Here is a 24,182-nt window from a genome sequence, read left to right as displayed (position 1 = left end):
AGCATGAGAAAGTACAAATCACATAAAAAAACCTGTTCACTGAAGTAATAATAGAAAACTTCCCAGACAGAGGTAGAGAATTTGACATACAGATAAGTGAGGCATATAGAACTCCAACTAGCCATGATCAAAAAAAATCTACACTTAGACATACAATAGTCAAGATGTCAGAAACCCAAAAGAAGAACAAAATCCTACAATTAAGTTATAGAAAAGAAACAAATCACCTACAAAGGAAAGCCCATAAGAATTACAGCAGACTTCTTAACACAAACCCTCAAGTCAAGGAGAGCCTGCAGTGAAGTATTTCAAGCCATAAACGAAAATAACTTCCAACCTAGACTGTTGTATCCTGCAAAATTATCTTTCAAAATCAATGGGGAAATTAGATACTTCCATGACAAAGAACACTTGAGAAATTTCATTAACACCAAACCAGCACTCCAAATTCTAAACAATATCCTAGAAAAAGACAATGAAGACCACAACTCCAGGAGGCCCAACAGAAGGAAGTCACCAAGCAAGGCAAGAAACTAAAGGGAAAGGGGTAAAAATAAAAAAAGAGCCAACAACAGTAAAACATCATGACAAGGATGAACAATATCTATGAATTATAATCATCAATGTTAATGGCCTCCATTCACCAATCAAAAGAAATAGACTGGCAGAATGGATTAAGAAGCAAAATCCAACAGTATGCTCTAAGCAAGAAACACACTAACTCAAAAAGAAATTCATAGGCTAAAAGTAAAAGGATGGAAAACAGTTCTCCACGTGACAGGAACCTGGAAAAAAGCAGGGGTAGCAATCTTATTTGCAGATAAAGTAGATTTCAAACCAAGACTAATTAAGAGAGACAAAGATGGTCACTACATCCTTGTGAAGGGCACAATCCAAGAGGAAGAGATGACAATCCTAAATATACGTGCACCAAATATGAATGCCCCTAACTATACAAAACAAATATTAGTGGACATGAAAAACCAAATAAACACTAATACAATTGTAGTGGGGGAACCTCAATACTTCACTATCATAAACAGACTGATCATCTAGACAAAAAAAATCAACAACAAAATTCTAGAACTGAACCAAGGTACTGAACAAATGGACTTAACAGATGTCTACAGAATGTTTCACACCACAAAATCAGAATATACATTCTTTTCAGCTGCACACAGATCATTCTCCAAAATAGACCACATGCTAGCTCATAGGACATGTTTAAGTAAAAGAATTAAAGTTACCCCCTGTATATTATCAGACCACAGTGCAATAAAATTGGAGATCAATAACATAAGAAACCACAAACCCCCACAAACACATGGAAATTGAATAACACCCTCCTGAACAACCAATGGGCCACAGAGGAAATTAAAGAAGAAATTAGACAGTATCTACAAGTAAATGACAATCCCAGTACAAGACACAGGAATCTATGGGACATAATGAAAGCAGTTCTAGGAGGGAAATTCATAGTAGTGAATATCCATATTAGGAAAACAGAGAGAGTTCAAATAAACAACCTCAAGTTCCTAGAAAAAGAAGAGCATGAGAAACCCAAAGGTCGTACAAGAGAGGAAATTATAAAGATCAGAGCAGAAATCAAGGCAATGCAGACTAAGAGAATGATACAAAAAAACCCAACGAATCAAAGAGTTGGTTTTTTCCAAAGAATAAATAAAATCAATAAACCTTTAGCCAACCTTATCAAAAAAAGTAAAGAAAAGGCTCAAATCCATGCAATTAAGAATGAAAAAGGTGAAATCACAACAGATCCAGCAGAAATCCAGAGGATCATCAATAACTACTTCCAGAATCTGTAGTCTAATAAAATGGAAAACACAGAAGAAATGGACAGATTCCTAGATACATATGAACTGCCAAAGTTAAATGAGGACCTAAAAATTCTAAACACCCCAATTACAATCAGTGAAATTGAAAACATAATTAAAAATTTACCAACAAAGAAAAGCCCAGGTCCTGATGGCTTCACTGCTGAATTCTACAAGACTTTCAGAGAAGAACTATTGCCATTACTTTATAACTCATCAATGAAATTGAAAGGGAAGCAATACTTGCAAATTCATTCCTGGAAGCAAGTGTTACTTTGATTCCAAAACCAGAGCAAGGCCCAACCAAAAAAGAGAACTACAGGCCAATCTCCCTAATGAACATAGATACAAAAATCCTCATCAAGATACTGGCAAACAGAACACAGAGGGTCATCAAGAAGATCATAAACCCTGACCAAAATTTGCAATTTCTTCTGTGACAGAGGTGCTAGGAGAATCTTCTGTTCTAATAGCTGGTTTCTGCACCAGTTCATAACATAGAACTCCTAAGACGTGTAATTTCCAGAGCATTAGGGATATTTGACACAGAGCTCTTAAATCCCCTGGAATTTCCTAGGTGACAGGAATTTCTTTTGCTATAAGAGGTGACATTTGGTAGGCTCCTGAATGTGGCTTGGTCACCAGAGAGACCAAGTCATGATTACAAACTTGGTGCTTTCAACTCTACCCTCTACTTTTTTTTCCAGTACCAGGCATCAAACTCAGGACCTTGTGATTGTCAGGCAGGCATGGTGCCACTGACCTAAATCCCCAGCCCTACTCTCCATTCTTCAGAGAGAAGAAAGTGGCTGTAAATGAAATTAATAAGTGATCATTCCTATGTGATGAAGGCCTGAACTATGGGGTTTGGTAAGGTCCTAGGCAGGCAAACACAAACACACACTGAAATGTTGGCTTACTCCTACACTTGGACCCTTTGAGACCACAATTTATGTGGTGTAATCAAAATATATGATACATGTTTAAATTTAAAAAATTTATTACAGTAAGACACATTGCCACATTGCCATTAACCCTCCACACAAAATAATCCTCCTTGGTGTTAACATACTTAGCCCATAATTTTTACCACTTATGGTAGCAGTTCTGAAAGTTCTCTTCATGATAGTCTTTGTGAGGTATGACCAAAAATATGGTGAATGTGGCTACCATGTGCTATCCAATGAAAAGGCAGGAATAAAAAAAATATTACAGTGTGTCCTCATTTACCTTGTTTACTGGATTTGGCATGGTGCAAATGCTGGCACTTCATCAAAGTCAAAATGACCGTGATAGGTAAATGTTTTGAATTAATTCAGGACATCAAGGTATCCACAACAGTACAACTAAAGACACTCATAAAAGATGATTTCCAGAATTGTTTCAGGAAGTGGCAAGAATAAAAAGCTTCTGCTCAGCAAAGGAAACCACCAAAAGAATGAAGACACAACCTGTAGAATGGGAAAAAATTTTTGCTAGCTGCTTCTCAGAAAAAGGACTAACATCCAGAATATATAAAGAACTAAAAAAAACTAGATTCCTCAAAATTAAAGATCTAATTAAAAACTGGGCATCTGAAATGAATGGACACTTCTTTGATGAAGAAATATAAATGGCCAATAAATACATGAAAAAAATGTTCAACATTGGCAGCTACTGGAGAAATGAAAATTAAAACAACACTGAGATTCCTTCTCACTCCAGAAAGAAAATGGCTATCATCAAGAAATCAATCAATAACAAATGTTGGTGAGGCTGTAGGGACAAAGGAACATTTCTTCATTGTTGGTGGGACTGTAAATAAATACAATCACCATGGAAATCAGTAAGGAGATTCCTCAAAAAACTAAAGATAGACATTCCATTTGACCCAGCTATTCCCCTTCTAGGTATTTTCCCCAAAGAGCTGAAGACACCATACCACAGTGATGTGTGAATACTCACATTTACAGCAGAACAATTCATAATAGCACTGCCATTTGTATTCCACTCTGCCATAAGGAAGAATAAACTTGAGTCATTTGTAGGAAAATGGATGTACCTTAAAACCATAATGTTAAGTGAAGTAACTCAGACACAGAAGCCTAGATATGGCATGGTTTCCTTTATCATATAGATAGATAGATATAGATAGAAAATAGAAAAAAGAGAGAAAGACAAGGTATTGTGGACAATGTATCTAAACGTGTACCTTTACTTAGTATAATTGTATTAGATATTTTATTTGTTCTTTGGCCTATTAGTCTGGTTTTCAATCTTTATATATCACAATTAACTTCAAAAAGTCTTGTAAGATAAATTACAAGTGGATCTAACAAAGATATATAGAACATTCTATCCAGCAGAAGCAGAATATACTTTTGGGGGTGGTAATGGGGATTGAACTCAGGGACTTCATACTGAGCTATACCTCCAGCACTCTTTTTTTTAATTTTAATTTTTATTTTGAGACAAGGTCTGCTAATTAGTTAAGTTGCCCATCTTGGTCCTGAACTTGTGATCCACTTAGTCAAAACTAAAATGTAATTTGTCAGTGTTCTTTTACTGACAAGAGTTCTGGGATTATAGGCATGCCCCTTTGAGGCCTGTAGTCTAACCTCTGATTTGTCCTGGAGAAGGTACCATATATGCTTGAGAAGAATATGTGTTCTGCACACATAGAATCTTCTCCAGGAAAGATAAGGGGTTAGGCTACAAATCAAGTGTGAACAATTTCACAAGACTAAAATCATATCAAGTATATTGTCTGACCTCAATGATATTAAACTAGAAATCAGTAACAGGATAAAATTCAGGAAATTTACAAGTATAATTGTTTACAATTAAACAGCATGGTCCTGAACAATGAGTCAAAGAAGAAGTTAAAAGGAAATCAAAATCTATCTTCAGAAAAATGAAAATGGGCATATAATATACCAAAACTTACGAGATAAAGCAAACGAAGTATTAGAAGGGAAATTTAGGTACATTCTAGATGACTGAATAAAGGTACCCAGCACTCACCTCCTCCATAAAGAAGCACCGGAGGTACAGGTGGATAGCTGCATTTCCAGGCAAGTAACCATGGAAAAACCCTAGAAATCAACAAGAGAGACTGGAACCTTGTAAGATTTAGAGACCTGGGACATCAGCATAGTAAGAGATACAAAGTTCTGTAATATTTGAAAACCTGCCTCCACAGCCTGAGGAGGAGGAAGAGTCTCCCTTTTGCAAGGATAAAGGTGAAACGGATATTTCATTATACTTTATCAGTATAGATGCTAGCAATACTAGCTACTGGAAAGTTTTACAATCCTCTTACAGAATTCTTAGATAAGTAACCTAAAATCTTCACAGTAGCAAACCAACATCTCAAAAATCTATCTTCAAAGCAACTGCTTTACTAAGGACATGCCACAAAAATGGTAGCGATACCTGATCCATCAGATGCACAAATCAAAAGCTCAATGAGATCTAAGAGAATAAAGATAATAGCTAACATTATAACTATCAGTATTGTTATAATGTTGAGCCTCATACATGGTAAGCAAGAGCTTTACCACTTAGCTACATCTGTAACCCAGAAAAACAGGTGAAATTAATGCAAGATATGAATAAGAAATTCCACAGAGAAAGAGTCTGAAAATTAACCAAACAGAAATTTTGGAAATGAAGAGCTCAAAAAGTAAAATGAGAAATATAGTTGAAAAACCTCAACAATAGACTAAATCAAGGTGGAAGTAAGAATATCTGAACTTGAAAGTTGGTCTTTTGAAAGAACCCAGGAGGGAGAGAGAGGGAAAGAGAGGGAAAGAGAGGGAAAGAAAGGGAAAGAGAGGGAGAGAGAGAGGGAGAGAGGGATATCAAGATCTATAGGGCATTCTGATGGCTTCACTGCTGAATTCTACAAGACATTTAGAGAAGAAGGCTGCCACTACTGTTTAAACACTTCAATGAAATTGAAAGGGAAGCAATACTCTCAAATTCATTCCTGGAAGCAAGCATCACCTTGATCCCCAAAGCAGAGAAAGACCCAACTGAAAAAGAAAACTATAGGCCAAACTCACTAATGAACATAGATGCAAAAATCCTTAATAAGATACTGGCAAACAGAATGCAGAAGATCATCAAGAAGATCATACACCCTGATCAAGTGGGATTCATCCCAGGGATGCAGGGATGGTTCAATATATGCAAATCAATCAATGTAATACACTATATCAATAGAGCCAAGGACAAAAACCATATGATTATCTCCATAGACGCAGAAAAAGCATTTGACAAAATCCAACATGCATTTATGATAAAAACCCTACAAAAAATTGGAATAGATGGTCTCTACCTAAAACTGATAGAAGCCGTTTATGAAAAACCAACAGCCAATAGTATACTAAATGGTCAAAAACTGAAATCCTTCACACTAAAATCAGGAACAAGACAAGGGTGTCCACTATCACCACTCTTGTTCAATATAGTTCTGGAAACATTAGCCACAGCAATTAAACAAGAGAAAGAAATAAAAGGAATAAAGATAGGCAATGAAGAAGTCAAATTGTCATTATTTGCAGATGACATGATACTCTATATAGAAGACCCCAAGAACTCCACCAAAAGTCTTCTAGACTTAATAACCAAATTCAGTCAAGTAGCTGGTTACAAGGTCAACACACAAAAATCAATAGCTTTCCTCTACACCAATGACAGACTCACTGAGAGAGAAATAGGGCAAATAATTCCTTTCACAATAGCATCCAAAAAACTGAAATACCTAGGAATCATCCTAATGAAAGAAATCAAAGACCTCTTCTCTGAAAACTATGGCACTCTGAAAAGAGAGATTGAAGATGATATCAGAAAATGGACAGACATCCCCTGCTTCTGGGTAGGAAGGATTAATATAGTGAAAATGGCCATACTTCCAAAACTGCTATATAGATTTAATGCAATTCCAATTGAGATCCCAGCAGCATACTTCATGGACCTTGAGAAAACAATCCAAAAATTCATTTGGAAAAAGATGAGACCCAGAATAGCAAACGCAATTCTAGGTAACAGAGACATGGCAGGGGGTATCACAATCCCCAACCTGCAACTCTACTACAAAGCTACTGTGATAAAAACAGCATGGTACTGGCAAAGAAACAGACTTGAGGACCAGTGGAACAGATTAGAAGATGCAGAAACAACGCCAGACACACTCAGCCATCTCATCTTCAACAAAGGAGCCAAACACCCTCACTGGAGGAAAGATAGCCTCTTTAATAAATGGTGCTGGAAAAATTGGGCTTCAACTTGCCAAAGATTAAAACTAGACTTATATCTCTCACCATGCACTAAACTAAAATCAAAATGGATTAAAGATCTAAATATTAAAATAGAAACTCTGAACCAGTTGGAACAGAGGTTAGGCAGAACCCTTGAAGGCATTGGTGTAGGAAAAGATTTTATGAACAAAACCTCAGTTGCCCGTGAACTAGCACAACCAATCAACAAATGGGATCTCTTCTTATTAAAAGGCTTCTGCACAGCAAGAGAAACCACCAGCAGTGTGAAGAGACAACCCACAATGTGGGAAAAAAATCTTCACCTGCTCTTCCTTAAAGGTCTACTATCTCGAATCTATAAAGAACTTAAAAAGATCAGACCTCCCAAATTTAAAGACCCAATCCAAAAATGGGCATCTGAAATGAACAGACATTTCTCAGACAAAGAAGTAGAAAGAGCAAATAAATACATGAAAAAATGTTCAACATCACTGGTCATTTGAGAGGTGCAAATGAAAACAACACTGAGATTCCACTTCACTCCAGAAAGAATGGATGCTATCATGAAATCAACCAATAACAAATGCTGGCGGGGCTGTGGGGAAAGAGGAACCCTGCTCCACTGCTGGTGGGAGTGTAGACTGGTGCAACCACTGTGGAAATCAGTATGGAGATACTTCAAAGAACTAGGACTGGAAGTCCCATTTGACCCCGCTATTCCACTGCTGGGGATCTTCCCCAAAGAATTAAAAGAGTCATACCACAGTGATATATGTGTGCCCATGTTCATAACAGCACCGTTCGTAACAACTAAAACTTGGAAGCCACCCAAATGCCCATCAACTGGAGACTAGATAAAGAAAATGTGTTTTTTTAATAAAATGGAATACTATTCTGCCATAAAAAATGAGAAATTAGAGATATTTATCGCTAAGTGGATGCACATTGAGATGACACTCTTAAGTGAAATAAATAGGACACACGTGTATAAATACCAAATAGTTTCTGTGGTGTGAGAAACTGAAAGTGTAAATAAGGACTAAATGTATAATAGGTAATGTGAAATAGGAAGAAGAGGGGCAAAGGGGAAGGAAGTGGGAGGGCTAGGGGAAAGGATAGAAGGGAATGGGATTAATATGAGAAAATGGAAAAATGGCAACAGAATCTTTGTAAATAGGGAGGACTGGAGGGGTTGAAGGGAGGGCTGGGCAAGGGTGAAAAATAAGAACCAAGAGAGACTATGGAAAGGTGCAAATTTCCAATGATGAATGTCATTATATTGTATATCTAAAATGTGCCAATTATTAGAATGAATAATTGATAATGCCAAATAGGAAGAAAAGGTCCAAAGGGGTAGGGGTAGTGGGAGGGGCAGGGGAAAGGAAAGAAGGGAAAGGAAAAATGACGAGAAATGGAAAAAATGGAAATAAAGTCTTTGTAAATAGGGAAGGGTGGAGGGCATGAAGGGAGGGCTAGGAATGGGGAAAAAATAAGAACCAAGATGCATTATATAAAGGTACAATTCCCAAGGAGAAATGTAATTGTGTTGTATACCTACAATGTACCAATAAAAGAATTTAATACAAAAAACAAAAAAGATCTATAGGGCATCATTAAATGAACAAATGTCCATATCTTCAGAATTTCCAAGAGTGAAGTGGAAAAAAATAAGGGAATAAAAAATTAATTTAATGAAATAATATCAGAAGTATTAACCAATCTTGAGAAAGATACAGATATCTCTATATAGGAGGTTTATAAGGCCCCAAATAAACATGACCTGAAAAGGTCTTCACTGTGGCACATTATAATCAAATTGTCAAACTATCAAAATACACAACCAATAAAAAATTCTAAAATCTTCAAAGGAAAAGTACCAAGCCAATTTTTCTATAAAGTATCCCCATTAGACTAACTGCAGATTTCTCATCAGAAACTGTTTATGTCTTTAGAAAAAAAAATGACTGTTAAGCAAAAATACTATATCCAGTAAGGGTATTATTCAGAAATAAAGTGTTTCCAAGACAAATAAAAACTGAAAGAACTCATTATCATCAAACCAGCCTCACAAAAGATATGTAAGAGATTCCTATATTCAGAAGTAAAAGGAAGATAACTATCACTATGAAAGCACATGGAAGCATAAATCCATTAGAAGAGATACTCAAAAGAGAAATAGAAAAGAATCAAATATTATCAATACAGTAAACCATCAAACCACAATGATGAACAAGAGAGGAAGAATAGAACAAAAAATATTCAAAACAACCAGAACAAAATCATTAAAATGACCAGACTCTTTACCTATCAATAATAACCTTGAATGTAAACAGACTAAATACTCTAAATGAATAATGATACAGGTTGATTAAATGGATAAAAAGAAAACAAAAATTCAACAATATGCCTACAAGAAACCTACCTGACCAGTAAATACACACACACACACACACACACACACACACACACACACACACACACTGAATGAAAGTAAGGATTAAAAATGATATTCCAACAGATAGATATGCAAGCAAGCAGAAATATAGCATCTGACAAAGTAGACTTCCAGATAAAAACTATAAAAAAAGAAGAAAGAGGGCAATATATAATTATCAAGGATAAATTCAACACTCAACAAGAAGATATAATGATTCCAAATCTATGCATACCTAGTCAGAACACCCAAATTTATAAAATAAACACATTAGATCTAAAGAGAAAGATAGGCTCCAATACAGTGATAGTAGGTGATTTTAATGTTCCACTTTCACCAAAAGGTAGATCATCCAGTATACATTTGTAGAACATTCCATCCAACAATTGCAGACAACACATTTTCTTGATCTGCACATGGAACTTTCTCTAGAGTAGGCCATATATTTTTGTGGTTTACCACAAAACAAGTATTAATTCTAAAAACTGAAATCACACCATGTACTATTTCTGGCTATGGAGTAAAGTGAGAAGTCAACAACAATAGAACTTTTAGAAATTATACAAGTGCAGGAGACACTATAACTCACTTCTGAACAAACAGTGGGTCACCAAGAAAGTCAGATTGAAAATTTGAGGACATTAAAACAAATTAAAATGGAAAACCAACCTACCAAAATTTGTAGGATGCACCAAAAGCAGTACTAAGAAGGAAGTTTGTAGTGGTTAGTACCTACATAAAAAAGATTTCAAATAAATAACCCAATGATGCAGCTCATCTTAAAGACTTTTTAAAAAGCAAGAATTAACTAACTACAAAGTTAGTAGGAGGAAAAAAAATCAGAGCAGAAAAAAAAAATAAGAGAGTTAAAAATAATACAAAAGATCAAGGAGTTGGTTCTTTAAAAAGATAAATAAAATAGACAAACTTTTAGCTAATTAGCCATTAAAAAAGAGATGACCCAAATAAATGAAATTTGAGATGAAAAAGAAACCATTACAATTATGATTCCAAAGAAATACAGAGGGTCATTAGAGATTGTTATGAAAAATTATATGACAACAAATTGGAAAACACAGAAGATATGGCCAAATTTTTGGACACATATGACTAACCAAAATTGTACTACAAGGACACAAAAATGTGAACAAATAACAAGTAATGAGATTCCATCAGTAATAAAAAGTCCAGTGCCAGATGGCGTCACTGCTGAATTTTTAGCAAACATTTAAAGAACTAATACCAGTTCTTCTCAACCTATTCCATAGCACTGAAAGGGAGAAAAGCCCTTCAAACTGATTCTATGAGGCTGTCATTACATTGTTACCAAAACCAGACAAGAATACATAATAAAAGAAAACTATAGACCAATATCCCTGATGAAGATAGATGCAAAGATTCTTAACAAACACTAGAAAACAGAATCCAACACACATCAAAAAGACTATTTACTGTGAACAAATCGGTTTCATCTCAGGGATGCAAGGATAATTAAACATATGCAAATCAATACATATAATACACTGTCATCAACAGAATGAAGGATAAAAATACCTTGATACAGAAAAAAACATTTAATAAAAATAAAATTCCCATCATGATAAGTCATGAACAAATTAGATATAGAAGGAACACACCTCCATGTGAGAAAGGCTACATATGACAAATCTATAGCCAAGATCACACTAAATGGAGAAAAGCTAAAAGCATTTTCTCTAAGATCAGAAAGAAATCGAGGCTGTACACTCTCATTTCTCTTATTCAATATAGTACTAGACATTTTAGAGCAATTATGCAAGAAGAAATAAAAGCCATCCAAATAAGGAAGAAGTCAAATTATACCTATTTGCAGATATGATTCTATACAGAAATTTAAAAAGACTCCACCAAAAGAAAGATAAATTTAGTAAAGTAGGATGATATACAATTAATGTCCCCAAAACAGTAACTTTTCTATGCACTGATAACAAATTTGATGAGAAAGGAGTCATGAAAGTGATCCCATTAACAACTGACACACACACACACACACACACACACACACACACAAACACACCCCCAGGAATAAACAGCCAAGGAAGAGAGAGACCTCTCCAATGAAAATTACCAAATATTGATGAAAGAAATGAAGACATAAAAAATGGAAAGACCTTGAGCAAAGAGAACAAAGCTGGAGGATCACAATACCTGACTTCAAGATATACTGCAGAGCTACAAGGACCAAAACAGCATGGTACTGGCATAAAAACAGATGTGTAGACTAATGGAACAGAATACAGATATCAGAAATAAACCCACTTATGCCTTTGCAGCTATGTAAGGTGCAAAAAAGCATACACTGCAGGGCCAGGTATTTAGCTCAGTGGCACCATACCTACCTTGCAAGCGCAAGGTCCTGAATTTGATCTCTGGTACTGCAAAAAAAAAAAAAAAAAGCCTCTTCAATAGATGGTGCTGGAAAAACTAGGTGTACATGCATAATATTGAAACTAGACACCCAGACTCATCTCTCTTACACTTCATAAAAATCAACTTAACATGGGTCAAAGACCTAAACTTTTAACCTAAAATTGTGAAACGATTTGAACAAAATGTAGGGGAACTATGTTAAGACACTACTAAAGGCAATGGTTTTCTGGTAGGATCCTAAAAGTACAGGAAATAAAACAAAAATTGATTAATAGGATTACATCAAACTGAAAAGCTTTCTCACAGCAAAGGAAACAAGTGACAGAATGAAGAGACAACCTACAGAATGGGAGAAAATAACTTCCAACTATGCATCTGACAGGAAGTTATTATCTAGAATAAATAAGAACTAAAAAAATCCAAGTAATCCAACTAAAATCAGAACTGATCTGAATAGACACTTCTCAAAGGAAGGACTACATAAGGCCAACAACATACAAAAAATGCTATCACTAACCATCAGGGAAATGCAAATCAAAACTATAATGAGATACCATCTCACCCCATTTACAATGGCTACATTCAAAAAACCTAACAAATGCTGGGAAGGATGTGGAGAAAAACAATCACATATACAGTAATACCTTGGTTCTGTTTGCAAACAATTTGGTTCATGAACAGAAACATTAAGCAAAATTTTGCTTTTATTGGTAAACTCTGCATTGGACGACAAACATGACTGCGGCCATCTTCCCTGCACAAACATGAATGGGGTCATCTTTCCGGTTCTGATGTGGTTGTGGCTTTCTCTAGCTGACTTTGTAGTCACAGACAGACCTGTGTACATTTTCTGGGTTGCTTTTTTGTGTGCTTTTCAGCACACAGAATAATGTACTGTATTATTCAATCCAGCATGTCTCCAAAGAAAGTACAGTGCAAGTATGGTGGTAAAAAGAAAGTGCAGAGTGGTAATGAAAGTAATCAGAATGTGCAGAGTAATAATGAAGGTAACAAAAAAGTGCAAAGCAAGAATGGAAAGAAGGTTTTGAAGAAAATAACCATTGAATTAAAGAAGGAAATTGTAGCAAAGCATTAGTGTATTATTTGTATGACTGATCTGGTCTCAGAGTACAAGATGGCAAAGTCGACAATCTCAACTATTTTGAAGAATAAAGATACCACCAAAGGAGTAACAAATGGAGTAACAATGTTAACCAAGTAGAGGACACAAGTGCTGGAAGAGGTAGAAAAACTTTCTTGTGGGGTTAAATGAAAAACACAGCTAACAGGTGACAGTGTTAGTGAAGGTATGATCTGTGAAAAAGCCAGGAAATTGCAGCGATTTACTGCAAGAAAACCCTTCTACATTCATGGAACAGAGTATGAGCAAGGCCAGACTGCCTGACATGTGGAGGGCCAATGCAAATGTCACAAGGCGTTTGTTCATGGAATGGCTGCATGAGGTGTTTACCATTAAGAAATATCTTTCTGACAACTAACTGCCTGAAAGTTACCTTCTTCTGATGGACAATGCCCCAAGACACTCTCCAGCATTAGTGGATGATATGGACACTGAGTATGACTTCATAAAGGTCAAGTTCCTCCCTTGCAACATGACACCTGTTCTGCAGCCCATGGACTAGCAAGTGATCTGCAACTTCAAGAAGCTGCACACAAAAGTACTCTTTACCAGGTGTTTCAATGTCACTAAAGAGGCATCCTTGATTCTGAAAGAGTTCTGAAAGTGATAGGGAAAAGTTTTAAAGTAAGGTTAGTAGATTAGCTATTAAAGTAGTTGTGAAAGCAAAATAGATAGTATATCCCTTTAAAAGCTTGCCTTAGCCCATTGCTTTTGTTGTTTAAAGTGAAGGTTATATAGCTCCTTTGATGTGTAGCTCCACTATAGATAACATCCTAGCTCTGAAGAACAAAGTGGGAATCTTTGAACAAACTTGTGATGTATGTGCCTTAACTGTCATGTGTTTAGGACTGTAATCAGTGACAGAAACCACCTGTGTCTAACCATTAAACAGGAATTGGAACTTTATTTACTTAACAAAGACCACTAGAGATGAGATAATGACTGACCAAAGTATAAAAGGTGATGGACAAAGAACACAGGGCGCAGACTCCGACCAGACAAGTTTCTGGCAGTCCTGCCTGCTCGCGAGTAAATTTTTATTTTACCCAACTTCTGTGTCTCTGTGCATTTCTTTCCACAATTCTGGAACAGAAGAAACATCCCAATGTCCTCCACTGTATCAACCTCACTGACAAAGCATAGGAAGATGTCACATACCAGACCTTAAACTCAGCCCGGAAGAAAATCTGGCCAGAATGTGTCACTGAACATGACTTTGAAGGGTCTGATGCACAGTGAGTGGAGGAGATTGTATCCATGGGCAAGAGTAGGGTCTGGAGATTGACGGTGCAGACTCAGAGGAGTTTGTTGAGGACCACAAAGAGGAGCTGATGATGGAAGAACTTGCTGAACTCCAGAGTGAGCAGCAAAAGGCACTTGTTGAGGAGCATTCCACTGAGGAAGAGGAAGGCAGGGAGGTTAACAGTGATGAGATAGAATCCATCATGGAAAAATGGAATGAGTGCTAGGGTTTCTTTGATAAGCACTACCCTGACATAACTGTAGTGAATAAAGTGTTGAATCTGATGAATGATAATGTGGTCTCTCACTTCGGGAGGCTTATGCAGTTAAAAAAAAACAAGGGACATTAGACAGATTTTTTTTGTCAAAATTGACTGCAGCTAAGAGACAAGAGGAAATCCCTGAAGATCTCCCCAATGTCCTTATGGAGGGCAACTCTCCCTCCATACAATAACTTGCTCCCCACCCACCTTCCTGTCTTCCATACCAGAAGTCGCCTCATGCAAAGTTAGTATTTTCTCTCTTCATACTGTACTGTACTGTACTTTGTTTCATATTTTTGTGGTTAAAAATATATATGATTTAGAAAGGATTAATCTTATTTATATTGAAACTTACGAGAAAATCTGATTTGGCTTGTGACTAAAATTGGTTCATGACCATGTTCATAGAGGTCAGAATAGATTAACCACATTTACATTGATGCTGATGGGGAACTTTGATTTGGTTTTTGACCAATTTGGTTTGTATCCATAATTGTGGAACAAATGAAGCTCATGAACTGAGGTACCACTGTACACTGTTGACAGGAATATCAATTAGTATAGTTACTATGGAGAAGAGTATGGGGGTTCCTCAAAAAAACTAAAAAGACCTACTATATGATTTGGCCATCCCATTTCTGGGTATATATACAAAAAATAAACAAATAAATATCACATGTGTGCTCATGTTTATTGTGACATTATCCACAATAGCTAAGATATGAAATCAGCCTAGGTGTCCATAAATAAATGACTTGATAAAGAAAATCTGTGTATATACACTGTGAAATATTATTCAACCCAGAAAGAATGAAATTTTGCCATTTTCAGCAAAATGGATGGAACTGGAGGATATCATATTAAGTGAAATAAGCCAGACATCACCACATATTCTGTCATACATGGAAGCTAAAAGCATTGACTTGAAAATAGGGTAGTGATTACTAGAGATTGGAAAGGGTATGTATGGGGGGAGGGTGGAAAACGGAGGTTAGCTTTTATCAGTACATATTATATGCATGAATGCAAATAATATGTGTTAATAAAAATGAAGAAAGTTCATAGCAATAAACGCCTACATCAAAAATGAAAATCTCAAATAAATAACATTACACTTAAAGGAACTTGAAAAAGAATAATGTAAACCTAAATTTAGCAATAGGAAGGAAATAAAGATTAGAAAGGAGATGAACAATTAAATACAATAAATTGGATAGAAATGGATAAATTCCTAGACATATACAACTTACCAAGATGAATCATGAAAAAATAGAAAATTTGAACAGAACAATAGTAAGGGGATTTAATTATCAACAAAAATTCCCATGAAAGAAAAGTCCAGGACTTGATGACTTCATTTCTCAATTCTACCAAACATTTAAGGAAAAACTAATACCAGCCCTTGTTAAACTCTTCCAAAAAAATGAAGAAAAGAGAAGACTTCCAAACTAATTTTTTAACTCAGATCCCAAGGCAGACTAGGACATTAAAGGAAAAGAAAACTATAGGGCAATATCCCTGATGAACCCCCAAGTCTTCAATAAAATACTTGCAAATCAAATTCAGTAGCATATAAAAAGGATTACTCTTCAAAATCATATAGAATTTAACCGAGAGATGTAAGGATAATTCAATATATATAAATATATACATGTGATGCACACAAACCAGAATTAAGGATTAAAATGTACATATAGAAAAAGCATTCAACAGCATCTTATGACAAAACCCTCAATAAGGAATATGAGAAATATACTCAACAGAATAAAAGCTATATATGATAAACCTATAGTATCATACTTAGTGAGGAAAAACTAAAAGCATTTTCTCTAAAACCAGAAACAAGGATGCCAATTCTTACCACTTCCATTCAATACAGTACTGGAAGTCCTAGTTAGAGCAATTAGGCAAGAGAGAAAAATAAAACGGATGCCAATCAGAAGGAAAGAAGCTAAATTATAGATGTCTATAAATGACATAATTCTAGATATAAGGAACCCTAAAGATTATACCAAAACACTGTTAGAATAAATAAATGAATTCAGTACAGTTGCAATTACTGATCTTTGCAATACACAAAAATCAGTTGCTTTTCCATACACTAACAATGACCTATCCAAAATAGAAATCAAGAAAACAAGTCAATTGTAATAGTTACCAAAAAGAAAGCTTTCATGGTACATTGTGAACATGCTGAATAGCAAAATTTTTTATCAACCAGTGCAAACTTACCCAGATGAAGATGAACAAAATGACCAAGGTGATGTCCTGCCTTGTTTCAGCTCTTACACTGTACAGAAATGTTTTTTATTTCTGTGTGCTTTTATTGTTGATTTTGCCATTAAAAATGGCTCCTAAGCATCGTGCTAAGGTGCTATCTAAAGTTCCTAAGCACAAGAAGGCTGTGATATGTCTTATAGGAAAAATATGCACATCAGATAAGCTTTGTTTAGGCATAAGCTATAGTGCTGCTGGCTCTGAATTCAATGGTAATGAACAAACAATGAGTATTAATCAAGATGTCTTTAAACAGAAGCACATATAAAACAAGGTTATGTGTTGATCAGCTGACAAAATTGTGAGAGGCTTACAGGAACCAAACCCTGTCTTTCCCTTATGAGAAATCGTTCAGTATTTGCTAAGTTAGTGTTCACAGTGACTTTACAAAACATAATTACCAAGAGTAAGGAGAATATAATATATTTAAGTTGAGCTTTAAAATATTTTTGCAGGCAAGGAATGATGATCAGCAATCTAGGCCAATGGCTAGACCTGGACAAAACAGAGCACTGGCCCTCTATCTCCCCGGGACAAGTCTGATTAAGCTGGTGGCCAACATGTTTTGGAATGCCACAGGGAAAATAAATGAAAAAGAGAGGGGCTAGCATCTTGTTCTTTAAAGGGGTGGGAGGCAAAGTGGCATACATCATAGAGCTGTGAGGAAGTCTGTGGAGGAGCATACTCCTCTGTTTTAGAGGTGGGGACACAGACATCAGGACATTAAGGCCTTGGGTTAAGATCAACATGACCAGCTATCCTTGAGCTAATTCTTGGCTTTCCTGATGCTTGGGTTCCTTCTTTACAAAGGGGTTAAAAATGATACTAGATATCCTTGCTGCAAAGATTTAGGCAAGGCACATAAAGCCCTTGGTCCAGTGCCCAGCACACAGTAAGTGCTCACTGTGGGTTAGCAACTGTCACTGAATAGCAGAATGTAGATGTAACAGATCAGGCCGGAGGCACCAACTGTTGCTTTATTTTGCTTTTCATGAGTCAGAAGTGAACATAAGGTTTTGGGCCATATCCCAAATAGTCCCTTTTGTTAAATCCAGTGTCTTATTTAAATTTGATTTATAAATTACTCTTAGGGGTATAAATTAAACATTAACCTTGTTTATAATTTATAGCTTTGTCTTTAAAGGGGAAAAGAGGTATGAAGCAGTTTACAACTAGATACAACTTTTATAATAGAATTTTAAACATGTCAAAGCACAATTTTATATACATATATATATATATATAGAGAGAGAGAGATCCAAAATTATGTGGAAAAGGGCGATTAATTTCATCTTAAAAACAAATGGAACAATGTGCTTTCCTTTATTTTTTCTAAAATTGAAGGCAAAAGGATAGCTAGCATAATTTATTTCAGGCTATAAAAACACAAATGCATTTTGATTTTGTTCATAAATACAAACCTTTTCTATCACTAATTTTGAACAAAAATCATTAGATCTTTTGATAATTGCATCCTCAGTAGTAACTGTATAGAATATGAACAGAATATTCTTGTTATGGCTACTCCTTATCTACTCACAATATAAGCTAAGGTCATTGGGTCACACAGTAATTCAGAGAAGGTATCTCAATGAGGGGAAGAAGTGAGAAAAACAAAGCAGGTTACCACCTAGTAGACTTGTTGTGTGACCTGAGCAGAGTTACTTAATTTCTTTCAACTTTCTCACCTATAAATGGGGTTGATACTTAAAACAGGAGGATTGCTTGGAGAATGAAATGAAGCAAGATGTTTTCAGGTGCCTGATATACTGTGTGTCTCTCCTTCTCCTGAACTAATGGTGTATGGGTATGGTGCTTTTGGTTATGTGAGGGTGGGGAGAACTGGGAAAATAGAAGGAAAAGATATTCTGCAAGTTACCCCAGCCTTTAGCATCTTGTCATATCATGAGCAATGAATTACTGCAGGAAGGCAGAAAGCTTCTCAGGGTCACTTACAGCAGAAGCCATACACGAATGTGGCATGTATCCCTAGAGCAGAGCTTGGTTGTAATGGCATTTTTAGTCAAATTCTTATATAGCTGCTTCACATATTAACACAGGAACATCCTTCACTTCCACACAGAAATAGGTGTTCTCTCTTCTTCTTGAAATCTGAGTCCTCCTCTCTTTCAAATTTTTGTACAAGAAATATTTCACTTTCCTCCAAACCTATGATCAACCATGTAGACACAATTATAGTGACTGTCCCTTTGCCTCAGTTATGGTAGTGTTAGGGAGTAGTGAGGACTATGGTGAGCTAGAAAGTAATAGGAATGTAGTTTTTGTGGTTCCAGTCAACTGTTAGTTGGAAAATAGATTTTTTTTTCTTATTTTCTTAAAGTCATGAAAAATTCTTCCAAAATTTTCCCCTAAATTTTTAAGAGAAGAAATCCACCTAGACATTTAGACAGAACCTCCTATTTTAAAAGTCCAGATAAAGGGGGTGTGTAGTCTCTGACTTAAAGAGGTCTCCTGCTGCAGAACCTGCAAGGGTGCTTTCCCAGCACTGAGGAGCAGAATATGTGCCAGTGGAGTAACAGCACTGAGGGAGGAAGCATTCCTGAGTCCTCTGGCCACACTGGTCCCACCTCTCCAATAATACACTTAAAGGAAAGAGAACATCTTCAGCAGAGCTCTTTCCCTCTGTCCCCTTCATGTTTCCCTCTCTGAAAGACAGAACATAGAGGAAGCTGTCAGGTCCACTGAGATGCTGAATTCCAAACAGCAAGGCAAAAACTGTTCATCTTCTGCTACGGAAAAGCCTATAAAAGGGAGTCAATTAATGCGAATTGTGCTGGAGGACCGAGAAGTAATTGCTTCAAGAAGGGGGATGAAGTCTATTTGCATTTGCTTGGGGAGGGTGCTCTGCTGTCCATAGTCACTGAAGTCAGCAATGGGTAAAAATAGTATCAGGAGTTGGAGGCTTATTAGAATGACACAAACCTTCTTCTGGCATTAAAGTGTATTAGGACCATTTATCTCAATTGAGAAGACAGGAAAGTGCTTATGTGAGGTAAAGCATATGTAGTACACTTCCTCTTTTATGGTTTTGGTGATACAGACTGAATATTGAGGTCAGGGAATTAAATGATATTGTAGAAATGCCAAATACTAAAGAAGTCTGCTCTATCATCTTGACTTCAGTGTTTATGGAAAAGATTACTTCTTGTCCACAGCAACTTACTCATTTTTCTCTTACAGTGCCTGAAAAATATCTTCAGAAATTGAATTCAGGGACCTAAAAATGTTTTTCCTTTAAGGGGTAGGCATTTGTTCTGAAAGATATGCTGATGTTTTCACAGCAGAAAGGGAGGAAAGGCCACATAAAATAGGCAAAACTCTTACTAGAATGTTTTACATATGGAAGGAAGAAACCCAAGAGATGTGCTCTGAAGAAGTAATACATTTTAGTGTGTGAACTTATTCACAATATCATAGTCATTGGTCAATTTTAATTGTGACCCTTAACCTCAGACTCTCTACTCTCCTTTTCCCCTCTCATCCTACTTGCATCCATATACAGGATTCTTTAGTTCCTGAACTAGGATGAAGATACTTAATTTGTGGTCTTACTTTAATCTTTCAAATTTCATAATTTACCTGAAGTTGTTCTACAGGAGAGTGGTCTGTGGAATAAATAGCTGGAATAAAAAGAGTGTAATAAAATGAAAAAAATCTGGCCAATAGTGGTTTGAGCCAATATGAACAATTACAGCCATCACCTGAAGAGTCTGAAGTAAGCATTGGTTAGACCTGTGCAGAAAAGCTCAGTCCCCACAGTGAAGTTCGTGATGCTTCAGGCATTTCTTATGCATTTCATTTTTATGTCTTGTGCCAGGAGAGAAGAATAAAGTAATACATTTAACTGCAGTTGTGAAGGCTTAAATGGCTTTAAATGATTAGGTTAATAATTCTACCTTGCTTTGATGACTGGACCAACTAGAAGAAATACCAAGAAGTATGAAGACTGATAGTTCTACAAACTGGCTGATAGTCAGAATCTATTTTTAAAATAGATCCTAGATCTTTCCCTCAAGAATTTAAATTTCCAAGTTCTGGGATGGGGCAATTTTGCCATTATTATCAGCCAGCCTTAGAAACCAAAGGATGGGGCAATTTTGCCATTATTATCAGCCAGCCTTAGAAACCAAAAATAGAATCTAGATGTTCTAAGTGAACATCAGAACACAGGAGGATCACACCAATGTCCATGTCACACCTCTTCCTAAATCAAGAAAACTATTTTCAGAATGAAGGAGAGAAACTTCCAAGTGAGTTGGCTGTGCAGCTGGGTGAAGAACCTACGTACCTGGTCCATTCTCAGAGTACTAGAGCTGTAGTGAGGCCAGACTCACATTTATTCTCTTTCCTGAAAATGGCAGTTTGATGAGAGATGGGGGAAGTAGGATGAGAAATGAAATCACATTTGCATGTTATATTCAAAACAGAAAAGGAGTGAGTCAGTGTTTCTCAAATATTTAGATTCACTGTCTCTCCTGCAATTTCAGTTTCTAGCAACATGAGCTCCTGGTGGTTTCTCACCCAACCTCTAACTCTGATGATCCTCTTACTGTCCCTGCTCCTGGCTTCACAGGAACATGTGGAAGAGTGAGGTCATAATGACTGACAGGGAGAGAGACGGGTTCAGGGAGAGAGAAGACTGCGTGGGAAGCCAAACACAGACTGAGAGCTTGGCATGAACTAAAGCCACAAAGCTTCAAATTGCTTATCCAGAAGGTAGAATGAAAGCTCCTTTCTATAAAGACTACATTGTGAGGGACATAGACTGTGGAGCTGAGGCTGCCTATCTCAGTGAAAGCAGCAAGGGAGAGCATCCCTTGCCCTGCCATGGACCACAGCCAATATACAGATAGAGCAGAGAAGGGAGCTACAGTACATACAACAGTGAGCCAGGAGGTCAACTTCTTTGAAAAATACTGAGTGCTGCAACATAACAAGCACCATGCCAGTAGCAGGGACTAGTTCTGTGGACAAAAACAAGTGAGACATGATCTTTGTCCTCAAAGAGCTTAGTTTAGCAGGAGGAGAGACTATCTTGTCAAAAATCACACTACAGCTAGCTTTGGCCCTAGTACCTGTATTAGAAAACTACTGTTATTGCAAATTATATTAGAACAAATTAGAAGATGTGTTTGCTCCTGGAGTCTCCCTATTTGAAAATATAGGTGTAATTCATATGCTGCAGGGTAGTTCTAAGAATGAAAGGATACCACCACACGGAGCACTACATGTACAGCAGAGTAGAAGTGCAATAAACTTGTCCCACCTCTTCTGAAGAAGGAAAAATGATGTATCCTGGAGAGTGGCAGGACAAGGTTTTTGAAGGAGATGGAATCTGAGCTAAGACATGAAGGTTATGGGGGATTCTGACAGGTGGAAATGGAAAATATAAAAGCAGAAGGAGGACAGTGAGGCAGGAGGGTGAGGATGAGTATATGAAACATATGATGTCCCACTGGCTGCTATAAATCCCTCAACAGTGCAACTTGGGATGTAATGTTACTGGCTCTCTGGGCAAAGTTCTCGTTTGCTGGGGGAGGGTAGGATATATGCAGGAGAGGACAAGACCAGCAGGGAAGCCTCAGGTAGTTGGGAAGCAGGGAGATGAACCCTGGGCCCCCAAAACTCAATCTCCCCAGATCTATATAACAAAATGTCTACTAACCATGAGATAGCTGGAGAGCTACTATTTCAGAAGACCTACCCTGCTGCAGGACTCAGAATCATCTCCATGGATTACATAGTGTTATACTGTCACCGCTAGGTGGCGCCAACCCCAAATTTAGACCTAGATAGGTTTGCAGTTGCAGCTGTATCCTCAGAACTTGAGGTGGCTACGCTAGCAGAGCCCTCATCATTTCCTTAACTTCACAGCAATGTGAGCACATGGTTTATATCAGTGGTTCTCAAAGTATGGTCTTCACACCTCTAGCAGCACCAGGAACTTGCCAAAAATGCAAATTATCAGGCTTTCCACATCCACAGTCAGAAACTCTAGGGGTGGGAAGTAGAAATCTGTGCTCCTACAAGGCCCTCCCTCAGATACATGATAAAGGTGCAAACCCCTGCTATATGCATGAATTTCTGGGCCCCATTTTTTCTGGTATGGAAATGTTTTACTGCACAACTGTGACCTTGGACATACCATTTACCTCTTCAGAGGACCAATAAAATGAGGAAAGGGGTAAATGGAAAAGAAATACTTACCTCCAAGATATTTTTAAAAAGTATAATGTAGTATAATTTATCAGTTCACCAGTGGAGCACGTTTATAGTTCATTAGTTCAAACAGATTGGTGGTGCTGGCATTCATTGCTTTTATTGAGAGTATTTAGTGTGGCATGCTGAATTATCATGGCTAATTTAGAAATGTCACTCATCTTTACAATTTGACTTCTTTCCTTTCCTCCTTTCCTTCTGTTCCCTGCTTCTTCCCTTCTTTTTTCCTTCTTCCCTTTCTCTTTCTCTCTTCCTACCCTCTCCTCTCTCCAGATTGAACCCAGGGTCATTTCTTTTTCCTTTTTTCTTTCAGACAGGGTCTTGCTAGGCTGTTCAGGATAGGCTCTAACTTGAGATCTTTCTGCCTAAGCCTTCCAGAGTGCTGGGATTTTAGGCATGTGGCACCACACCTGCCTTGATTTGATTCTTATGCGAGTAATATTAATGCTCTATGAGTAATCTCTCTGTGCATGTATGTGTGGAGAATTAAACACAGAATCTGTGGGAAGAAAATCAACAAAATGACTCCAGTGTACTTTTTGTCTCTATTGTGGTAAGACACAACCAGTAAGAACTAGGCCTTTTACTGAATTAAAATTCCAAACATAGGAAACCAGAACTCATTTAAACAATTTAATCCTAGAACCACTTTCAAATAAACTTCTTATTCAGAACCTAAAAGATTTAACAATGACAATCAATACAGGTAAATCAAATGAGTAAGACATTTCTGCACTGGCACATCAGCAGTCTAAAATTTGGGAGTGTATAAGGTGAAAAATAAAGAGTTATGCCTCAAGGAAATCAGACTGGTGAAGAGCCAGGAAGTTTAAAAACAATTAGTCATGTGTCTTCAGTGTTTTCAGTGCTGTTCCTCCTTAAGCCACTGATACATACTGACATTTAGAAGCAGGGTTCGTAAATTAAAATGTAAATAAAATTTTATTATTGTATGTTTGTAATGCATAGTGATTACATTCATCTTGGGGCACTGATACATTTACATATCACATCTTGATCATTTCTATTCCTCCTACCCCCAACCATTCCCTTAAAATGTAGGTTTTGGGAAGGCAGAAAGAATTTTTGCCTGTCTCA

At 36.8% G+C, this 24,182-nt stretch overlaps 1 protein-coding gene across 10 annotated transcripts in view; it reads right to left on the bottom strand.

Moving 5' to 3' along the window:
- Positions 1-24,182, bottom strand: part of Tmem108 (transmembrane protein 108) — a 365,897-nt gene that overhangs the window by 170,127 nt on the left and 171,588 nt on the right. Inside the window, exon 1 of one of the 10 annotated variants that reach the window (XM_087186156.1) lies at positions 11,891-11,926. The exons of the other annotated variants lie outside the window; for them this stretch is intronic. The gene's annotated coding sequence lies outside the window, so the exon portion shown is untranslated. Of the gene's footprint in view, positions 1-11,890; positions 11,927-24,182 lie in introns of those variants that run through there. 10 annotated transcript variants of the gene reach the window in all.

Source organism: Heterocephalus glaber, unplaced genomic scaffold, assembly GCF_053883595.1.
Source record: "Heterocephalus glaber isolate CG9 unplaced genomic scaffold, H.glaber_assembly_v1.0 deba00001504, whole genome shotgun sequence".
Lineage (NCBI taxonomy): Eukaryota > Metazoa > Chordata > Mammalia > Rodentia > Bathyergidae > Heterocephalus > Heterocephalus glaber.
The sequence above is the reverse complement of the archived record's forward strand: the minus strand, read 5'-3'. Positions and strand labels throughout refer to the sequence as shown.